The following is a 7,806-nucleotide window of genomic DNA, read 5'->3' on the forward strand; positions in this document are numbered from 1 at the left end:
GGTGTGGGTGTAGATTAAACACATGGTCAGTATCTCACATTTATGCACGGTGTTGGAGTAGATTAAACATATGGTCAGTATCTCACATTCATGCACGGTGTGGAGTACTAAACACATGGTCAGTACCTCACATTCATGCACGGTGTGGGAGTAAACTAAACATATGGCAAGTATCTCACATTCATCCCCAGTGGTATAGATTAGACACATAGTCAGTATCGCACATTCATGCACGGTGTGGTGTAAACTTAAGACATGGTCAGTATCTCACATTCATGAACGGTGTGGGAGTTAATTAAAGACATGGTCAGTATCTCACATTGATGCACGGTGTGGGAGTAAACTAAAGACATGGTCGGTATCTCAAATCCATGCTCTTTTGTGTAGATTAAACACATGGTCAGTATCTCACATTCATGCACGGTGTGGGAGTTAATTAAAGACATGGTCAGTATCTCACATTCATGCACGGTGTGGGAGTAAACTAAAGACATGGTCAGTATCTCACATTCATGCACGGTGTGGGAGTAATCTAAAGACATGGTCGGTATCTCAAATCCATGCTCTTTTGTATAGATTAAACACATGGTCAGTATCTCACATTCATGCACGGTGTGGGTGTAAACTAAAGACATGGCCAGTATCTCACATTCATGCACGGTGTGGGAGAAAACTAAAGACATGGTCAGTATCTCACATTCATGCACGGTGTGGAAGTAAACTAAAGACATGGTCAGTATCTCACATTCATGCACGGAGTGGGTGTAGATTAAACACATGGTCAGTATCTCACATTCATGCACGGTGTTGGAGTAGATTAAACACATGGTCAGTATCTCAAATTCATGCACGGTGTGGGTGTAGATTAAACACATGGTCAGTATCTCACATTCATGCACGGTGTTGGAGTAGATTAAACACATGGTCAGTATCTCAAATTCATGCACGGTGTGGGAGTAAGCTAAACGCATGGTCAGTATCTCACATTCATGCACGGTGTGGGTGTAGATTAAACACATGGTCAGTATCTCACATTTATGCACGGTGTTGGAGTAGATTAAACATATGGTCAGTATCTCACATTCATGCACGGTGTGGGAGTACTAAACACATGGTCAGTACCTCACATTCATGCACGGTGTGGGAGTAAACTAAACATATGGCAAGTATCTCACATTCATCCCCAGTGGTATAGATTAGGCACATAGTCAGTATCGCACATTCATGCACGGTGTGGGTGTAAACTTAAGACATGGTCAGTATCTCACATTCATGAACGGTGTGGGAGTTAACTAAAGACATGGTCAGTATCTCACATTGATGCACGGTGTGGGAGTAAACTAAAGATATGGTCAGTATCTCACATTCATGCACGGTGAGGGAGTAAACTAAAGATATCGTCAGTATCTCACATTCATGCACGGTGTGGGAGTAAACTAAAGATATGGTCAGTATCTCACATTCATGCACGGTGAGGGAGTAAACTAAAGACATGGTCAGTATCTCACATTCATGCACGGTGTGGGAGTAATCTAAAGACATGGTCGGTATCTCAAATCCATGCTCTCTTGTATAGATTAAACACATGGTCAGTATCTCACATTCATGCACGGTGTGGGTGTAAACTAAAGACATGGTCAGTATCTCACATTCATGCACGGTGTGGGTGTAAATTAAACACATGGTCAGTATCTCACATTCATGCACGGTGTGGGAGTAGATTAAACACATGGTCAGTATCTCACATTCATGCACGGTGTGGGTGTAGATTAAACACATGGTCAGTATCTCACATTCATGCACGGTGTTGGAGTAGATTAAACACATGGTCAGTATCTCAAATTCATGCACGGTGTGGGTGTAGATTAAACACATGGTCAGTATCTCACATTCATGCACGGTGTTGGAGTAGATTAAACACATGGTCAGTATCTCAAATTCATGCACGGTGTGGGAGTAAGCTAAACACATGGTCAGTATCTCACATTCATGCACGGTGTGGGTGTAGATTAAACACATGGTCAGTATCTCACATTTATGCACGGTGTTGGAGTAGATTAAACATATGGTCAGTATCTCACATTCATGCACGGTGTGGGAGTACTAAACACATGGTCAGTACCTCACATTCATGCACGGTGTGGGAGTAAACTAAACATATGGCAAGTATCTCATATTCATCCCCAGTGGTATAGATTAGACACATAGTCAGTATCGCACATTCATGCACGGTGTGGGTGTAAACTTAAGACATGGTCAGTATCTCACATTCATGAACGGTGTGGGAGTTAATTAAAGACATGGTCAGTATCTCACATTGATGCACGGTGTGGGAGTAAACTAAAGATATGGTCAGTATCTCACATTCATGCACGGTGTGGGTGTAGATTAAACACATGGTCAGTATCTCACATTCATGCACGGTGTTGGAGTAGATTAAACACATGGTCAGTATCTCAAATTCATGCACGGTGTGGGAGTAAGCTAAACACATGGTCAGTATCTCACATTCATGCACGGTGTGGGTGTAGATTAAACACATGGTCAGTATCTCACATTTATGCACGGTGTTGGAGTAGATTAAACATATGGTCAGTATCTCACATTCATGCACGGTGTGGGAGTACTAAACACATGGTCAGTACCTCACATTCATGCACGGTGTGGGAGTAAACTAAACATATGGCAAGTATCTCACATTCATCCCCAGTGGTATAGATTAGACACATAGTCAGTATTTCACATTCATGCACGGTGTGGGTGTAAACTTAAGACATGGTCAGTATCTCACATTCATGAACGGTGTGGGAGTTAATTAAAGACATGGTCAGTATCTCACATTCATGTACGGTGAGGGAGTAAACTAAAGACATGGTCAGTATCTCACATTCATGCACGGTGTGGGAGTAATCTAAAGACATAGTCGGTATCTCAAATCCATGCTCTTTTGTATAGATTAAACACATGGTCAGTATCTCACATTCATGCACGGTGTGGGTGTAAACTAAAGACATGGCCAGTATCTCACATTCATGCACGGTGTGGGAGAAAACTAAAGACATGGTCAGTATCTCACATTCATGCACGGTGTGGAAGTAAACTAAAAGACATGGTCAGTATCTCACATCCATGCTCGTTGGTGTAGATTAAACACATGGTCAGTATCTCACATTCATGCACGGTGTTGGAGTAGATTAAACACATGGTCAGTATCTCAAATTCATGCACGGTGTGGGTGTAGATTAAACACATGGTCAGTATCTCACATTCATGCACGGTGTGGGAGTAGATTAAACACATGGTCAGTATCTCACATTCATGCACGGTGTTGGAGTAGATTAAACACATGGTCAGTATCTCACATTCATGCACGGTGTGGGAGTAAGCTAAACACATGGTCAGTATCTCACATTCATGCACGGTGTGGGTGTAGATTAAACACATGGTCAGTATCTCACATTTATGCACGGTGTTGGGAGTAGATTAAACATATGGTCAGTATCTCACATTCATGCACGGTGTGGGAGTACTAAACACATGGTCAGTACCTCACATTCATGCACGGTGTGGGAGTAAACTAAACATATGGCAAGTATCTCACATTCATCCCCAGTGGTATAGATTAGGCACATAGTCAGTATCGCACATTCATGCACGGTGTGGGTGTAAACTTAAGACATGGTCAGTATCTCACATTCATGAACGGTGTGGGAGTTAACTAAAGACATGGTCAGTATCTCACATTGATGCACGGTGTGGGAGTAAACTAAAGATATGGTCAGTATCTCACATTCATGCACGGTGAGGGAGTAAACTAAAGATATGGTCAGTATCTCACATTCATGCACGGTGAGGGAGTAAACTAAAGATATGGTCAGTATCTCACATTCATGCACGGTGTGGGAGTAAACTAAAGACATGGTCAGTATCTCACATTCATGCACGGTGTGGGAGTAATCTAAAGATATGGTCGGTATCTCAAATCCATGCTCTCTTGTATAGATTAAACACATGGTCAGTATCTCACATTCATGCACGGTGTGGGTGTAAACTAAAGACATGGCCAGTATCTCACATTCATGCACGGTGTGGAAGTAAACTAAAGACATGGTCAGTATCTCACATTCATGCACGGTGTGGGTGTAGATTAAACACATCATGTCAGTATCTCACATTCATGCACGGTGTTGGAGTAGATTAAACACATGGTCAGTATCTCACATTCATGCACGGTGTGGGTGTAGATTAAACACATGGTCAGTATCTCACATTCATGCACGTGTGGAGTAGATTAAACACATGGTCAGTATCTCACATTCATGCACGGTGTGGGTGTAGATTAAACACATGGTCAGTATCTCAAATTCATGCACGGTGTGGGAGTAAACTAAACACATGGTCAGTATCTCACATTCATGCACGGTGTGGGTGTAGATTAAACACATGGTCAGTATCTCACATTTATGCACGGTGTTGGAGTAGATTAAACATATGGTCAGTATCTCACATTCATGCACGGTGTGGGAGTACTAAACACATGGTCAGTATCTCACATTCATGCACGGTGTGGGAGTAAACTAAACATATGGCAAAGTATCTCACATTCATCCCCAGTGGTATAGATTAGACACATAGTCAGTATCGCACATTCATGCACGGTGTGGGTGTAAACTTAAGACATGGTCAGTATCTCACATTCATGAACGGTGTGGGAGTTAATTAAAGACATGGTCAGTATCTCACATTGATGCACGGTGTGGGAGTAAACTAAAAGATATGGTCAGTATCTCACATTCATGCACGGTGAGGGAGTAAACTAAAGATTCATGGTCAGTATCTCACATTCATGCACGGTGTGGGAGTAAACTCAAAAGACATGGTCAGTATCTCACATTCATGCACGGTGTGGATGAGTAACATGGTCGGTAAAGACATGGTCAGTATCTCACATTCATGCACGGTGTGGGTGTAGAACTAAACACATGGTCAGTATCTCACATTCATGCACGGTGTTGTATAGATTAAACACATGGTCAGTATCTCACATTCATGCACGGTGTGGGTGTAGATTAAACACATGGTCAGTATCTCACATTCATGCACGGTGTGGAGTAAGATTAAACACATGGTCAGTATCTCACATTCATGCACGGTGTGGGTGTAGATTAAACACATGGTCAGTATCTCACATTCATGCACGGTGTTGGAGTAGATTAAACACATGGTCAGTATCTCACATTCATGCACGGTGTGGGTGTAGATTAAACACATGGTCAGTATCTCACATTCATGCACGGTGTGGGGAGATTAAACACAAAGTATCTCACATTGGTCAGTATCTCATTTCATGCACGGTGTGGGTGTAAACTAAACACATGGTCAGTATCTCACATTGATGCACGGTGTGGGAGTAGATTAAACACATGGTCAGTATCTCACATTCATGCACGGTGTGGGAGTACTAAACACATGGTCAGTACCTTACATTCATGCACGGTGTGGGAGTAAACTAAACATATGGCAAGTATCTCACATTCATCCCCAGTGGTATAGATTAGGCACATAGTCAGTATCGCACATTCATGCACGGTGTGGGTGTAAACTTCAGACATGGTCAGTATCTCACATTCATGAACGGTGTGGGAGTTAACTAAAGACATGGTCAGTATCTCACATTGATGCGCGGTGTGGGAGTAAACTAAAGATATGGTCAGTATCTCACATTCATGCACGGTGAGGGAGTAAACTAAAGATATGGTCAGTATCTAACATTCATGCACGGTGAGGGAGTAAACTAAAGATATGGTCAGTATCTCACATTCATGCACGGTTTGGGCGAGAATGAAACACATGGTCAGTATCTCACATTCATGCAAGGTGTGGGTGATGAATAAAAACATGGTCAGTATCTTACATTTACGCATGGTGTGGTATAGAGTAAACACATGGTCAGTATTTCACATTCATGCACGGTGTGGGTGTAGATAAAACACATGGTCAGTATCTCACATTCATGCACGGTGTGGCTGTAGATTAAACACAAGGTCAGTATCTCACATTAATGCACGGTGTGGGTGAGGATTAAACACATGGTCAGTATCTCACATTCATGCACGGTGTGGGTGAGGATTAAACACATGGTCAGTATTTCACATTCATGAACGGTGTGGGCGTAGATTAAACACATGGTCAGTATCTCACATTCATGCACGGTGTGGGTGTCAACTAAACACATGGCAAGTATCTCACATTCATCCCCAGTGGTATAGATTAGGCACATAGTCAGTATTTCACATTCATGCACGGTGTGGGTGTAAACTTAAGACATGGTCAGTATCTCACATTCATGAACGGTGTGGGAGTTAGCTAAAGACATGGTCAGTATCTCACATTGATGCACGGTGTGGGAGTAAACTAAAGATATGGTCAGTATCTCACATTCATGCACGGTGTGGGTGAGGATTAAACACATGGTCAGTATTTCACATTCATGAACGGTGTGGGTGTGGATTAAACACATGGTCAGTACCTTACATTCATGCACGGTGTGGGAGTAAACTAAACATATGGCAAGTATCTCACATTCATCCCCAGTGGTATAGATTAGGCACATAGTCAGTATTTCACATTCATGCACGGTGTGGGTGTAAACTTAAGACATGGTCAGTATCTCACATTCATGAACGGTGTGGGAGTTAGCTAAAGACATGGTCAGTATCTCACATTGATGCACGGTGTGGGAGTAAACTAAAGATATGGTCAGTATCTCACATTCATGCACGGTGAGGGAGTAAACTAAAGATATGGTCAGTGTCGCACATTCATGCACCGTGTAAGGGTAAACTAAACACATGTTAAGTATCCCATATTCATGCTCTGTGGTATAGATTAAACACATGGTCAGTATCTCACATTCATGCACCAGGTGGGAGTAGATTAAACACATGGTCAGTATCTCACATTCATGCACGGTGTGGGAGTAAATTAAACACATGGTCAGTATCTCACATTCATGCAGGGTGTGGTGTAGATTAAACACATGGTCAGTATCCTCACATTCATGCACCAGGTGGGTGGGGATTAAACACATGGTCAGTATCTCACATTCATGCACGGTGTGGGAGTAAACTAAACACATGGTCAGTATCTCACATTCATGCACGGTGTGGGTGAGGATTAAACACATGGTCAGTATCTCACATTCATGCACGGTGTGAGAGTAAACTAAAGACATGGTCAGTATCTCACATTCATGCACGGTGTGGGTGAGGATTAAACACATGGTCAGTATCTCACATTCATGCACGGTGTGGGTGTAGATTAAACACATGGTCAGTATCTCACATTCATGCACGGTGTGGGTGAAAACTAAAGACATGGTCAGTATCTCACATTCATGCACGGTGTGGAAGTAAACTAAACACATGGTCAGTATCTCACATTCATGCACGGTGTGGGTGTAGATTAAACACATGGTCAGTATCTCACATTCATGCACGGTGTGGTGTAGATTAAACACATGGTCAGTATCTCACATTCATGCACGGTGTGGGTGTAGATTAAACACATGGTCAGTATCTCACATTCATGCACGGTGTGGGAGTAGATTAAACACATGGTCAGTATCTCACATTCATGCACGGTGTGGGAGTAAGCTAAACACATGGTCAGTATCTCACATTCATGCACGGTGTGGGTGTAGATTAAACACATGGTCAGTATCTCACATTTATGCACGGTGTTAAAGTAAATTAAAACATATGGTCAGTATCTCACATTCATGCACCGTGTGGGAGTACTAAACAC

The sequence above is a fragment of the Haliotis rubra genome, unplaced genomic scaffold (genome assembly GCF_003918875.1).
Source record: "Haliotis rubra isolate DU_JTF1 unplaced genomic scaffold, ASM391887v1 Scf279, whole genome shotgun sequence".
Classification (NCBI taxonomy): domain Eukaryota; kingdom Metazoa; phylum Mollusca; class Gastropoda; order Lepetellida; family Haliotidae; genus Haliotis; species Haliotis rubra.